This window comes from Haemorhous mexicanus, chromosome 1 (genome assembly GCF_027477595.1).
Source record: "Haemorhous mexicanus isolate bHaeMex1 chromosome 1, bHaeMex1.pri, whole genome shotgun sequence".
NCBI lineage: Eukaryota > Metazoa > Chordata > Aves > Passeriformes > Fringillidae > Haemorhous > Haemorhous mexicanus.
Genome location: NC_082341.1, coordinates 73,493,317 through 73,508,023, shown reverse-complemented (window position 1 = coordinate 73,508,023; position 14,707 = coordinate 73,493,317). Strand labels below are relative to the sequence as shown.

At 41.4% G+C, this 14,707-nt stretch overlaps 1 protein-coding gene across 1 annotated transcript in view; it reads left to right on the top strand.

The window, feature by feature from the left end:
• Window positions 1-11,477: 11,477 nt before the first annotated feature.
• CDH20 (cadherin 20) overlaps window positions 11,478-14,707 on the top strand; it is a 118,680-nt gene continuing 115,450 nt past the window's right edge. The window contains exon 1 of the mRNA XM_059854288.1: window positions 11,478-11,782. The gene's annotated coding sequence lies outside the window, so the exon portion shown is untranslated. The remainder of the gene's footprint in view (window positions 11,783-14,707) is intronic.

Here is a 14,707-nt window from a genome sequence, read left to right as displayed (position 1 = left end):
GTTTGTGACAGGGAAGGCAGGGACCCCAGCATGCAGAGTGCCTCAGCCAGCACTGGTCACAGTCCTGCATTGTTACCAAAAGTCAAAGGGGAAAGCACATTTGTACTAACATGCCAGAGTGTGATATAGGACAACTGATATGGGCACATTTTTTGCTGCCCTCTGACACCTTCTGTCTTTGACAGCTGCCTGCACTATCTCTTAGGTAGCAACAGCCCTGACAAGGAGTGTAGGAAAAAAGGGTCTGGAAAAGAAACTGTAGCAATTATGAGCAATTCAGAACTATAAACCTGGTTGTTGGTTTAGGGTTTTTGTTTTTGTTATCCTGTGAAGGAGACAGTATACAGGATCCATATCTGTATACTACTGCATTGAAAGAATTTATAATTAGTACTTTTTCTTAGAAATACATATGACATTGAATAAAAGGAATTACATCTTATGCTGCAGTCTTTTGTGTACATATATATATATGTATAATGTCTCTGCAGCCTTGTTGTCTTGCACACCATGACTGTTCCTGATAGCATATAACCTTGCCTTTTTGGTAGTGCAACCAAGGCCACCCTACTTCCATATGTGCAATATGCAGCCACTTTAGGTACATGTAGGAAGCCTGGGCAATTGCAGAGCTGTTGTCCATGTGAAGATCAATTCTGCACTGCTGGAACAACACGGCTCCCACCCTGCTACTGGTTTTAGAGCTACACACACTGACAGGGACATATGAACATAAACGCTGTGAAAGCAAAAATTAAGGGGCTATGGGAGCTGTGCTGTCTGAACAGATACAAGAGCCCCCAAGTTTCAAATGAAACAGAGTGACACAGTCCTGTAAAAAAAATACCATCAGGGAGAGAGAGAAATATATTAGGATGTTTGTAGGTCATTGTTAATTAAAAAAGCATCTGATTATCATTAACATAAATTGTCACTGAAGGAAATGGGGCCTGCATTGCAGGAGACAAACTTGCTGAGTTAGCTTAAATTGCCTGGAGTACATGTGCCATGTGATGGAACCAGTGAAGAAACTGAAAGCAAATTATAAATTTGCATGTAGGTAACTGATTCAGAAAAGTTACGCTGAAGTTGAAACCTCGGTGTTTTGTTTAATTGCAATAAAGGAGTATAGGTAGGGTTTGAGCTAAAGCTGTAGGAGCAGCAAATTTGCTATAGCTGCAAACAATATCCCTCCATTTTCAAAAGCTAACATGTGAAAGAGACCAGTGCAAAAAGTCAGAAACTCCTGATATTTAAAGGTGTAGCTCAAGCAAATAAAATCTTATCACCTACATTAAGCTGTTTTTCTCCACTTGCCAGATGCTTCTGTGCCAAACACTCTGATAGTTTGATTTACTAATTCTTTCCTACAGACTATTCCACCTAGTTAGAATTTGACTTGGTCGTCTTCTTGCTCCAGAATTCATTCTGCTTTGCTCTTGGATTGCCAGTGGCTATGCCAAGAATAGCCCTGTGACTGACACAGCCTCTAAAGCACTTGGAAAATTGTATCTGAAACTCCACAATTTGGAGAGCTTTGGAAGTGAAATGTCTTTTGTTCTGTTTCCCTGTCGTGCGGAAGAAAGGTACTTGGAAGATCATTTGAAAGAAGGAAAAATACTAAATCAAGCAAGAAAAGCTGAAAATGCTACTCATATCTTTAATTTACTTTCTGTGATACACATAGTATTTACAATGCTGTACAACTGGAGGAGATATATCTTGGTACAAACCTTTTGAATAATTTTGAATTTGTTTTTACAATGTCAACAGGCAGTTTAGTAGCTGGAGTTTTGGGATTACTTTCCAAAGTTGCCTTATTAAGTAACATTATTTTCTTACTGTATCTCCATTTTATCTATTGTGGTTGGTGCTAACTGATCAACTAGTAGACTACTGAGGTTTGCCTTTAGAGTAAAAAGCACTGGAGGTAGGACTGCAAAAAGTGTAGTTTAAAAGTACTTGTCTCAAGAAATGCCAGTCAGTGATTCTGCAAAGTTAGTTTATACTGCTGGAAAACAAAAACAGCTACCAAGATATATATGCACAGATGTATGAGATAACCGCTAAGGTAATATGTTATTTGTAATATCATTTGCAGATAGTAAACCTGAGGAAACTAACATCACTCTCTTGGTTTTGCTGGAGCTAAAAGGATTTACATGAAGCACATATTTGCCCTGTCTCCCATAAATGTATTTATCAGAGTATCGTATCCCTCTTCTAAAGAAGTGTACTTGGAGATCAGTTCCTGTGGAAAGTGCTGTATCATTAAACATTAATTAAACCATTTACATTATGATAAATTAATAGCTGATAGAGTTTATTAGAGTGATATCTCTTCTACAGATACTTTAAAAATAAATGCCTTATTTAATTTAAAAGTCATTGGGAATTTTTTTTATCTCTTATCTTTTAATTTTCTGTCCTGAAGGTCTTTGATTTCCAAGCAAGCACAAATCCTACCTTCAAATGTGCCTTACTGTTTTGGACTGGAGACTGTTTCTGCATTTCTGAAACCATTTGAAAATGCCCAGACGCATCCTCTCTATACTGTTGCTAAAAATGTCTGCTGGATTTGAAAGCAGGTTGAGCTCTCTAGAAACTCTTTCATTTTTACGATTTTTCAGCTGGCCTCTGACTATGACAACCAGTTAGGTGCTCCCTGAAAATGTTCTCTTTGCTTCTCTTAGATTTTTCTCTAGCAGGTACCTTTTCTCTGCAGAAGGTGACTGGGATCTTCTCTTCAGCTCTTGGACCCAGAGATGCTATCAAGGGTGTGTCATTGTCAGTTTTTCATGGTTGGTTTACCTTAAAACCCTACATTTGGGGACCCTGGTAGTGAGGTAACCAGATGTGTAAAGTGAAGTTGTTGTCCCTAGCAAACAGACCAGAGCTAGAATTATGGCCTAAGGGCATAATGTTTTTGACAAAACATCTCCTGCTCTGGGCAGAGTCCTAAAAATGCACATTTATTGACCAACAGTTACTATTTTGAACCCTTTGGACATTAAATGCATGCTTCTCATATTAAAAATACTGCTTCAAAGGAAAGAAAATTCTGAGTGGCTAATACTCCTTTGTCTGACCATTGTGACTTGTCTTTAAAGGAACTCACTCTTCCAACAGTCCTCTTTACACATCTGGAAAACTCAGAGCCTTCTAACATATCCTAAAATTGTAAAACTAGTCCTTTTCGGGATTTAAAGGAGGGTGGTTTTTATTTTTCATTCCCTGATGTCTTGATCCCTGACTTAAAGAACAAACCTATTTTGATTTTCATGCAGATATTCAATGATACTAAAATATGCATGTACAAAAAAAGGCTCAATTGTGCACAGGTTCTTTGGGGAAAACGTTTGTTGACATCAACAAGATTTTTTGCTTGAGTAAGGTCCTCAGGATTTGGTCTGATAGGTGTCTTGAGGTTTTCTGCCTGAATTGTGCTGTGATGACAGCCACAGTGACAGTAGTAGCAGACCAGACTTTGCTTTTTCAATGCCTGCAAACCCAGCTCACACACAGGTATACTGGAAAGCCCACTTCTTACCCTGGGCAGATGTATTTACATAAGCAAAACAAAGTTTCAGTTGTCTTTAAGCATGTAAATTAGCCCCTTATGTGTCTGCTTGTTAACATGTGCCTCAGAATTAGCTAACGTGCGCTGAACGCAGATTTTTACCATATTCCAGAGAAAATAATGTCTTCAAAGGAAAATAAAGGTGAGGCATTTTGTTGACTTTGCTCTTATTCTATCTATTCTAGGAAAACTGAGGACATATTTCATTTATGAAAAGCTACTTCAACCAGCTTAACAATCAAGTCAGAGTCACCTCAAAAGTAACATATTGCCTTTGTCATTTTTCATATATTTCTATATTTTATGTACTGCACTGATACGGAGCTTTTCTTGGAGAGTTTGCTTTTGAATCACTAAATAGTTGAACAGACTGTCACTAGAAAATGCTTTGGAACTTTTATGAGCATACTTTTATTGTAAATATTAATTTACAGTGGAGCTATTTCAGTACCAGAACTTAAAGAGCAGTGCCATGAAGATTCTTAGATAAAATAATTTTTAGTTTGTGGGATTTATTTAGTAAAATGTTCAGTTCCAGATGGCAAATTTTAGTCTGAATTAATAAACATATAGGTCTGCTGGTTTGCAGTATTATTTTAGCCTGTTTGCCTTTTCTGTGTATCCATAAAATCTTTGAAAACTTTGAGCTTTATCAGAGTCTTTTAGAAGAAAACATAATTATGGTACAAAATTCATTTTTCCGCACTCTGTCTGTTGGGATTGCAGTGCATTTCCAGCTAATACACAAATCAGTATTTTCCTGCTTAACTTGTCCTCCTCCTTGAAGAGAGGAACATCATGCCACAGGAACATAAAAGTTACTGTGGTGAAATGTGTTGCCCCAGCACTGAATCACAGCTCTGGTCTGTGTTTGGGCTCTACATGTGCCAGCTAAGACTATGCTCTGGCACAGTGTGTTTCAAACCATTGCCTAAATTTGGCTTTAGGGGGACAAACAGGTCTGTTCCTGGGGGCAGCCCAACCCTGCAGCTCTGCTGACTGCAACAGGACTTGAGAATTCTGCCTTTCCTTGTGCCCTGCCCATCCCCAAGGCGATGGGGATGGATAAGCCGGTCCACTGCCCTGCTCAGAGGGGTGAGCTCGAGCCACGAGGCAACAACCCGTGCCTTCTTCCTCTTTCTTCACTGGAAACTTCCCCTTTTCATTAGGCTTGAGCTGGTAATGAAATTTATTAGTCTAAACTGGGCTGGAACTGATGAGATTTACGGTGATATATAGAAGAAATGCCGAGCTGGAGAAAACTGATGAAAAATTGAAATGATAAAGTTGTACTGGGAGCTTGTTGAGGTAATTGAAAAGCCTTGTTATGTTGTATTGTGATGGGTTCAAATAAAATATAGGTGCAATTTGTCTAGATCATGCCTGCAGCACACTACAAAATAGATTCCTCTCCTCTAGAGTTAGGGATGTGTTCAATTTTTGCCTGTCAGTGGGCATTGTGAAGGGGTGAGATGAGACTAAAGCTTCTCTTAATTGATGTAGTTGACAGGTCGGCATTTTTCCCACCACACTGCTTGCAGGAGGGCAGGGAGTGTTCTTCAAAACACCCAGAGGCATTTCTGCAAAGATGTCCAGCACACCTGTTTTTGTCCCCCGGCAATCTCCCATGCTCTGTTCCCTTCCCAGAGAAAACTGATTAGCTCGGGTGCATTTCTGAAGCCCAATGCAGTACCTTCTGCAGGCCCAAGGGTAGTCTGCTCTCTAGCAGACCACTTCTAGCACGGCCACCCTGTGGCTGAAAATTGCTTTCTATACCCTTCCTCAACACTTGTAGGCTCCAATTTGATCATTTCAGGTGCTCAGGAGATGATTTTGTTTAAATATATTCCCAATACAGTGGTGAAAACAAGTCAGATGCTATTAATAATGCAGAGGAGCAACCAGGTTCTCAGACAGGTATTTTATAATTACATAAGCAACAGCATTGCAACAGTCATGGTGATCTAAGATTGTAAGCAGCTAAGTTTGCCCAGAGAAATAACATCTTTTATGTAGCCAGTTTGAGCACCTAGGGAAAAAAAAACAGACTCTTTTTTACTCCGTGAAGGGCTTGTGTTTCTGATCCATCTTTTCATTCTAATCAGTTGGTCTAATAAAAAATATTACCTGTGTCTACAAACCTTGCCTTGCAAATACATCTGACTTGAATCAATGAATAGATCTTCTTTGCACAGCAGATAATCATATGATAATTCAGTGCCAGAGAGTTTGTCAGTAGTGACATATAAGCTGCACACAAGATCTTTTTAAACATAACCATATTAAATGTATTTTGAAAAATACTTTCTGTTTGAAAAAAAGAGTAATTTTATTACTCTGAATGGAACCTGTAATGTGCTTGTGCAGTGGAATTCATCTTTCTCTGTCAATGTAGTATCTTTCTCTCTTTCTCCATAATGCCCTTCATTCTCTGCTTTGTGCTAAGGATATGTATTGACTTTGCAGAATTGCTGTAGCAAGCTGTAAATGATATATTCAAAGAAAAATCCCTGCTCAGTTCCCATAGAGAGAACATGAACAGTGCTGGGCAATCAGAGTTATGCTGCATTTTGTATTGTCACATTCAGTGCAAGCAGGAAAAGCAGCCCAAGCACAGACGTCACTGACTTAAGTTCTGACAATAGAAGCCTGTTCCTTTTTCTATTCATATAGAAACATCTGAAGTGTTTTTCCTTCTTCACTTTATTTCTTTTCTATTAGCCCCTCTCTTCATGCATGGCAAGAAGACAATCCTTGATTACCTACAGTTCTCTCACTGCAGACAAGGGTATAGCTAGCAATTTGACAATTGCTTGTTTACCAACCAGCATCCTACCTGTGATTTATCCGTAGTACACACTTCATATCCTGTGGTACAGGTACCACAGCAAATAATTCACTCCTTTTACCTAAGTGGTGCAGTTAAAGATATTCAGAATTGGTTTAGTAAATGCCTGGAAGATCAGAAAATCTGCTCATCAGCATTCCATTAGAAATGTTGTGGGAGAAAAATTGTGAAGAGTAGGTAGAGTTGTAATAATACAGTCGTGTGTATTTTTCCTTTGTTTTCATTTGGAAATTCCACATGCTCTGATAAAAATAAGCAAAATGAAATGGGTGCAGTCAGGGAGAGGCCAGGCTGGGGCGAAGATGACACGGCAGTTCCTTGGCAGCTCCCTCTGAGGCTTTCAGCCATGCAAGTCCCCTGGTGCCCTCCATCTGAGGTGACATTTTGAGATGTGAATAGGACTCGGTAAACTTTCTTGCTGCTGTCTTGAAACCAAATCAGGTTTCAAACTAAATTAATAAAGTCCAGAACTGTAAAGCTGACTCCTACTCTTGGGATTCCCTGCCACTGCTGTGGAGTTTGAAAGACCTGCGTGAAGGAAAAGCTAATGCATCTCTCAGCAGGAGAAAAAGAGAGTATTTTCCTCAGTGACTCCAGACCACAAATTACTTTTCTGAAGACACTGATGGAGCAGATCATGCTCATGGTCTTTTTAGCAGTCCATATTCCAATTTAATCTCTTCCTTGTGAACAGCCATTGAGAAAGAATATGCTGAATCCTACAGACCTTCCAAGAAACAATAGACTAAAACAAGACTAAAATAATAAACTGATAATTAAGCTTAAGGAGAGGTGGCAGAGACAAAGACTTTCTTTTAAAGAGCAGGAGAGAGCCCAAAACAAGGCTGTATTTCCAGATGGCCACTAGATTTGAATACATGCTTGAAGAAGGTTTTCTTTAATTTATATAGAAGAAAATGTGACTAAGAAGAAAGCTGTGTCAGATTTGCCTTCCCCACCCTACATAAGCAACAGAGGAGATAAATAATAAGTGACAGAGTAAGGCAAAACCAAAAAAAAAAAAATTCAGAGCAAAGAGGGAGGGGATCCCTCTTTTATGAGGAAGCAAAACACTACAAAGTTTTTTTGACAGTGGTAAGCTCAGATAACCCCTTGAGAAGGATTAAAATCAGGCCTTACTCCTAAGGAGAGGGGCAGCCTGAGGGACAAATCACTGGTTCCTTGGAAGAAAAGGAGAGTGAAGGCCAAAAGAAAAACATGTGATGGAGAAAGTCATGTCTCGGATCCTGCTGGATGAGAGGTTCTGGGGTACATCTGTAAACATGTGGCAAAACAAGTACAGCCATATACACGTCTTTGTGTCCTGTACTGAAGTCTTATTAATTTCTCCACTGGATTTTGTGTGCATACTTGCTTTTTGAACAGACTGTACAGCATTCAGGAGTTTCACCATTGTAGCACGTAACAGTCTGGGCTTTCTTGGCTGCAAGTACAGCTGATCTTCTTCCCTGTGGACATGACAACTTGAAAGCTATTCCTATTACTGGTTTAGTAACATTTTACAGAGATGGATGTGACTTTATGACCGCACATATTCCTTTCACCATTCTTGTTATAGATGCATTGTCTTGCTATGTCACTTCTTCAGTGATGTGCAATATTGTTTTATTGCTTTGGAAACTTACTGCTTTTGGGTCATGGATTCATTTTATTGTTTGGTATATGGAATCTTTTTCAGTTAATATTCACTCTTTTTGCCTTCTCAAATAGATTCTAGAGTGCCCTTAACAATTGTTTTATTTTAAAAAGCCGTGATTTATTGCACAATAAAAACCATTACAGGTTTAGGTTGTAGTCAACTACAAAAGCAAATCAATGGTGAAATAAACACCCACTATTCTGAAAAGTCACAGAGGTGCTAGAAAAATTCCATCTTATCAATTTCTCTGACATCTCTTGGTGCAAATATACCATTCTAGTATTTGTAAAGAGTGTTTCTTGTTAGCCACCTTTAAAGTGACACCACACACAGTCCCCACCTGCAAAATCCAAACCCTCTTTTCTTGTCAGAAGAATAATGAACCGAGCTGGATAAAGTGAGGCAGGGGTATAAGAGGGAAACATAAAAGCTGTTGTATGACATGCAATAACATAAAAGTGGAAAATAGTTGTTTTCCTGCTTTCTCCTCTCTTGCTCCTTCACCTCTGTCATTTGGGTAACTTGTAACTCATGTCTTGTTTCAGTCCTGCATGACAGAAAGCTATATGAACACATAAGCAATATCCATATATAATGCTTCATCTTCAAAGTCTTCCTTGTAGGAGAACAGTGTAAATACCTTGCAGCATACAAAATTCTCTTGTTCAAACAGTGATAGCAAAATGCTTCTTTCATCTCTCAGAAAGCCTCTAAATTTTAAAACAACTCAGCATGATGCATTTTCTAGTATTTTTTTTACTCTGTATGGTTTTAGAATAATGTATAGTATGGTGGCAGGGAGTATTGGAGATGAAAGATTCACTTCTTTCATGTAAGGACACTTAATCACAACTGAGCTTAATAAACGCTCTAGATTCAACAATTGATTTTTATTATTCATGTAAGGTTTTATAGTTCAATTCTTTTTTTTTATTTAAAATTGTAATTTTATTTCATGTTTTTGAGGAAGGAGGTGAGACACTTCTTCATCCACCTGTTCTGTATGTGCATTTCGCATATGAATGTTTGAAACCTTCTGTCCTTTTTCCTGAAAAAGCCTGGTTGTTGAAAACATGCAATGCTGCCACAGGTGAGTTAATGACCACACTCTTTGCCACATTCTCTCAACTCCAATTTCAGAGGCACAGAAAAGCACTCTTCAGATTGCGTGATTCAGCTGTGTACTGGAAGGGGAGCATGAGACAGTGAAAATGTAAGTTCCTCCTATTTTACTGTGTAGCACAGGTCTCAGAAAAGATAAGTCACAGGCACATTCCTGAATCATGTCCCTGTGAAAGAAGACAACACATGAGACAGAATTTAAAGAAGTGTGTAGCCACATCTGCTTTAGTAAACACAAAGTTTGGATAACCCATTTGGTTGTGTAAACTGAGAAGTTCATTTATTAAATGCATGGATTTGTTCTAGTGCTTACTCTGCGTATCATAGAATTCTCTTGTGTTTTCTGTGTCACATAGAAGTGCTGCCTTATGTACTACATATTAATCCTAAATTATAAACTTAAACAATATACAGTACTGCATTTTATTGTTTTGGTACTGTAGTACATGCAATAATCAAAGGACAGCCATTAGAGTTGCCATTCTGTTGAAGCTGTCATATGCATTTTATTCTGACTTTTTTCCCCCTACTGCAGTCCAACTTCAGGGAAGAAAAACAAACTCACAGACTACACTTAAACTGAAATGCAAACTTTTCAAGTGGCATCTATTTAGCCTTTAAGATTGCAATCAGACTTATTCCAAGTATACCATGCTGAAGCAGAGGAATGGGGATGTGTGCATATTCTACAAGTAAGTGCATTGATTCAGTAACCAGGTCAATTCTAGCAAGAGGTCATTGCTCTTGCAATCATACTCGAAGCAGTAATGGTGTTCTGACACTTTCCCAAATGTTATTACAAGTATTCTGTCCTAGTATTGGGGCAAAGTGGTACCGAGGGGTCCGTTTTTCCTTATTTTTGTCACAAGTGTGCCAAGTCTCTGTGGCTGACCAGTAATGCTGACAAAGGCCATTCCCGCCTCCTCCAACTGCTGCATTAAAAATCTTCCATCAGCCTGGGGATGAGCTCAAAGATGAACACTAAATAGAGGAAACTGGGAGAACATTGTATGGCTTCCCAACATGCCCAAGTATTCATTTATCATAGCTGTAATTCATCATTTGTTTTGGGCACTTTGCCAGCATTCAAACTTCCAGCAACTTCTCTCCAGAGATCTGACTGCCCTTTTTTCTTCTGTAATGCTGAAATGACTATGTTACGATCAATATGAAAAATGCGGGGCCAGAAAACTAGCCAGTGAGACCTTAGTTCTGCAAACAATCATTAGTACAAATCTGGAGAGAAAAAAAGAAAACAAAAAAACCACCCGAAACAGATCTTGACTGTATAATCTGAATCCTCATCTCAAGATCTAATTGTTGAGGGACTGGCAGCGTCCCAGGTAATCGATAATGAGATTTAGAGTCTCCTACTGCCACTCACCGGCTTGGCCACAGACTGATGGGGCACAGCTCTGCTTAGTGGAGTTGCTTGAGATTTACCAATTTAACTGAGACAGGGAATGGGCTGTGTGCTGGCAGCAAAAAGGAGTTATTACTACAGGGAGCTATTAGAGAGGTAATAACCTCCTCATACCCAAGTGGACAAGTTTCCCTCTCTTTTTCATACATACGCATCATCAAAGTTGGTGTAAGTTTGCTGCCTTCCCATTCTGTGCAGAAAGATGAAGGCTAGCACAGGAGAGGTGGATAAGAAATACCTGCCCTCCTGGTTGCTTCAGGTCAAGATCGAGACAAATTAGTTGGCAGAAAGGATGCCTTGTCCTGCCGCTGCCTTTGCAGTTGTTGTTCTGTGGATGGGGAGTATTTCAGCAAGCCTGGCAGCTTTTATGAACACTAAAATGATCTTTAAAAGGTGGATGTAAAATGCTTTTATTATTTGGTTGTTTTTCCAAAGTCTTACACAAACCCTCCAGGAAACTTTACTGTTTGCCCTCATAAAAGTAGCTCTGACATTAGTCTCAGCGTGTTTATTAACTAAAATCGAGCCTTCCAAAGAAATTCAGCTTTCATCTCCGTACTCTTTTAGTTAAATAAAGGATCGCTTCGCCTCTCCGGTGTGACTTTTGGTCTACCTCAGCAGCCAATGTGCTGCGTTTTGGAATCCTCCCGAGATGTAACCAGCCCTGCGGAGGGGAGACCCGGGGTTGCTCTCCCATAGCCGGGGGCTGCGTGGAACCCGAGGGCCGCAGCCGGGGCGGGGGGTTCCCCGGGAAGGAGGGCGTGGGGCGGCGCAGGAGGGCGCAGCTCCTCGGCACCAATCGCCTCCCGCAGGTCCCCGCGGCAGCGTTAGACCCGCCGCGACACCCACGGGCAGCCGAGCCAGGGGTAGCGGCGGCCACTTCCCGCGGGCAGCTCTGGGGAGCGGGGCAGCCGCGGGGCTCCTTCCTCCTCCTCCTCCTCTTCCTCCTCCGCCTCCTCCTCCTCCGCCCGCGGCCGCGCGGCCCCGCGCAGCCCCCCCAGCCCCAGCGTCTCTCCGCAGCCGGGGACAGGAGCGAGCGCTGCTCCCTCCGCGGCACGGAACGGGGACGCGGGATGTGAGGGGCGCACCCGGCGGAGGAGGGAAGTCCCGTCGCCGGGAAGGCAGTCGGGAGCTCCTCCACACTGCAAGGTAACCCGACCTCTCCTTCGCGGACTTTTTCTTCTGCTTTTTTCCTTTTCCCCCTCTTTCTCCCTCTCCTCTTTCTTTTCTCATTTTCTTTATTTTTGTTCCCTTTATTTCTTTCTTATTTTTCCCCTTTTTTCTTTTTTTCTTTTTTTTTTCTTTCTCTCCTCTCCTTTACTTTTTCCTCTTTTTCTCCTTAGGATTTTAGTATTCTTTTCATGTCAGTTGTTCCTCCTGGTTTTTTTTGTTTTTTTTTTTTTTTTCTTCTGTCCCTGACCCCCTGGCTGTCCAGCCGCAGTCAGAGGGCGAGGAGGAGGCGGTGGGGAACGAAGCGAGCCCACCCCGGGTCGCTCTGGAGTTTGGCTGGGACGAGCATCCCCCCGCTCCGCAGGTGCTTTGCCGCGGCGGCAGGAGCGGACAGAGCCGGGCAGCGCAGGGCGGAGCGGGGCTCGGAGCGTCCCGGCGGCGCCGCTGCCCGTCGGGAGAGGGGAGCAGGGCGGAGAGATGGACAGTGGGCAGAAAGAGCCGCCCGGGGCACGGAGCGGCTCCCTCCAACTTTCCCGGAGCGGGGAGCCTCCTCCGAGATTTCGGCAGAACGAGAAAAAACTGTGGGAGAAGGTGTGCGTGTGTGGATGTGTGAGGATGCTGTACAGCCGGAGCTGGAAATTATCCCCCCCCCCCCGCCTCCCGCCCCCTCGCCGAGGCTCCCGAGGAAGAAGCGCCCCCCTGTCCGGGGGTGTCCGGCGGCTCCGGGGGCTCCGGGACTCGATGGGCGCCGCCGGAGCGGCGCGGAGGGGCTGCGGGGGGACGCAAATGGTAAAAGATACGGAAGGAAGAGACCCAGTGGCTGGGACATAAATCAGGCAGAATATATGGGGAGTTGATGAGAATAGGTCTTTTCACCCTTAAAAAAAAAATAGCCACTTTGGAAGAGAAAAAGGAGGCTGATTATTGGCATCCAGCTCTGAAACCCAGGCAGCTGATGCTGAAGGGAGCCAAAGGGAGCAGTTCTTCTTGGTTTAAAAACAGCAAGACAGTCTCTGCCAAAGATTGCTGTAAACACTGAATAAAGATTTCATTGTGGCTTGGTGTGACTGGAATAATTAGGCAGTTAATTGTTCATTCTGATCTTAAAGTGCAGTAATCAGTAGTGCACAGTAGGAAAAATACCGGGGAAAGGGACGAAAAATAGCACTAGGAAAATGATAGGAAAATGCATCACTTTTTCCTCTTCCACAGTTGTTTGTGGGTTTTTTTATGTGGGTTGCTTTTTTTCCTGTCTATGTGTGTGTGTGTGTGTGTGTGTGTGTGTGTGAGAGAGAGAGAGAGAGAGAGAGAGAGAGAGAGACTGGGAGCACGTGGGTCCCAGTCTATTTAGATAGAGAGTACCTTTGTAAAGCTGGGGTGTAATTGTGCTTTTGCTGCCACTGTGTCAATATCATTTTGGGCTGGACAAAATCAAATTATGAGACTTAAAGAAATCCTATTTTATAGAAATGAAATCTGAAGATGCCTGGAGAATGAACATTTTAACTAGATTGACTAATACCAATTAATGCATTTTACTTATGTGTGCACTTTATTGCCAACTCAGCAGGGATGAAAGCTAATGGTGCCAGCTTTTCTGCTGCTCTAAGACATTTCTCAAGCAGTCACACAAGGCTTTAATGGTAAACTGTTTCAAGTTTTTAGCACTGTGATTGTGTCCCTGTTCAGCTCAAGCTCCGTGCAGCGGTGATTCTTTCATGGTAATCTAATGAAATGATCTCTTGTTACACTGTGTTAGCTATTCCCTGTGACACAGCAGGAAGATACAACCTGCGAGTGTTTGTACTGGAGGTGGTGATAAGCTGTTGAGCAAGATGCACTTATAAGCAGCAGAATATGACTTACTGATATTAACTGGAAGATGGCACCCTAGGCAAAAGGTGTTTTGCTTTCCTATTGAGCATGTTTTTCCATATATATATATATATATACACATTTGTGCTAAAGAAGCATAATGGTGAATTAACCATCAGAAAGGATGGAAGGATGTTGTGTTTAAAAAGAAAAAGAAAAACCAACTTTGAAAGCATCCCATAGTCATTTAAGCAAGGTAGAGGGATTTCTAGAAGTCTAATTGTAAAGGAAACAGACTTATCATTTGTATAACTTCCTTGACCTTACAACATTTACATGAAAGACTTATTTGACTTGGAGACATCTATATAGCCTGCACATCCATCATAAGGAAATAAATAAACATTGGGCAAGGTTTTAAAAGTAATTCGGTTAAATATAATTTCTGTCACTGCACATGCAAAAAAATAAGAGCTACCCAAGAGCCTTACAAGAAATAAGAGCTAACAAGAAAAAACAGAAGGAGAGAGCTTTAATTCAGCTCTGAAAAGTAAAGTAGCTTGTTTTATTTTGTTGGAGCTGTGTTTGCTGAAGGTTTTGACCTGCACTTTCTGAGATTTTTGTGGAAAGACAAGAGGCGAAAACATGAGGCGTGTTGTCCATCTAAAAGTACAAAACTAATATAAAACATTGCAGTCTTCTCTCAGGTCACAGAGTTTAGAAGAGCAAGGACAGAATGATGGCTCCAGAATGGCAAAAACATCTCTTAACATCTAGGTATGTAAGGGCCAATATTAAGATCCACTTCACAAGTATTTTATTAAGCTGTTGAATGTGCTCTATCCTACCACAGATTCTCAATACTCCTAGTGATACTCAATACTCAGTCTGGGAAGAGTGTTCCTGTTTTAACAGCAATCTGTGTTGAAAGAATGTCTTCAAGACATTTACCTATTGCTACAGTCTAGAGAGGGATGCTGCCAACTTTATTTGCACCTATGTAGTCTGAGAAATCTAGGGATGTTCCACTTCCTTAAAAAATCCAAAAAGTATGGTGACAAGTGATCACATAAGAGACTCTGCTAGAGT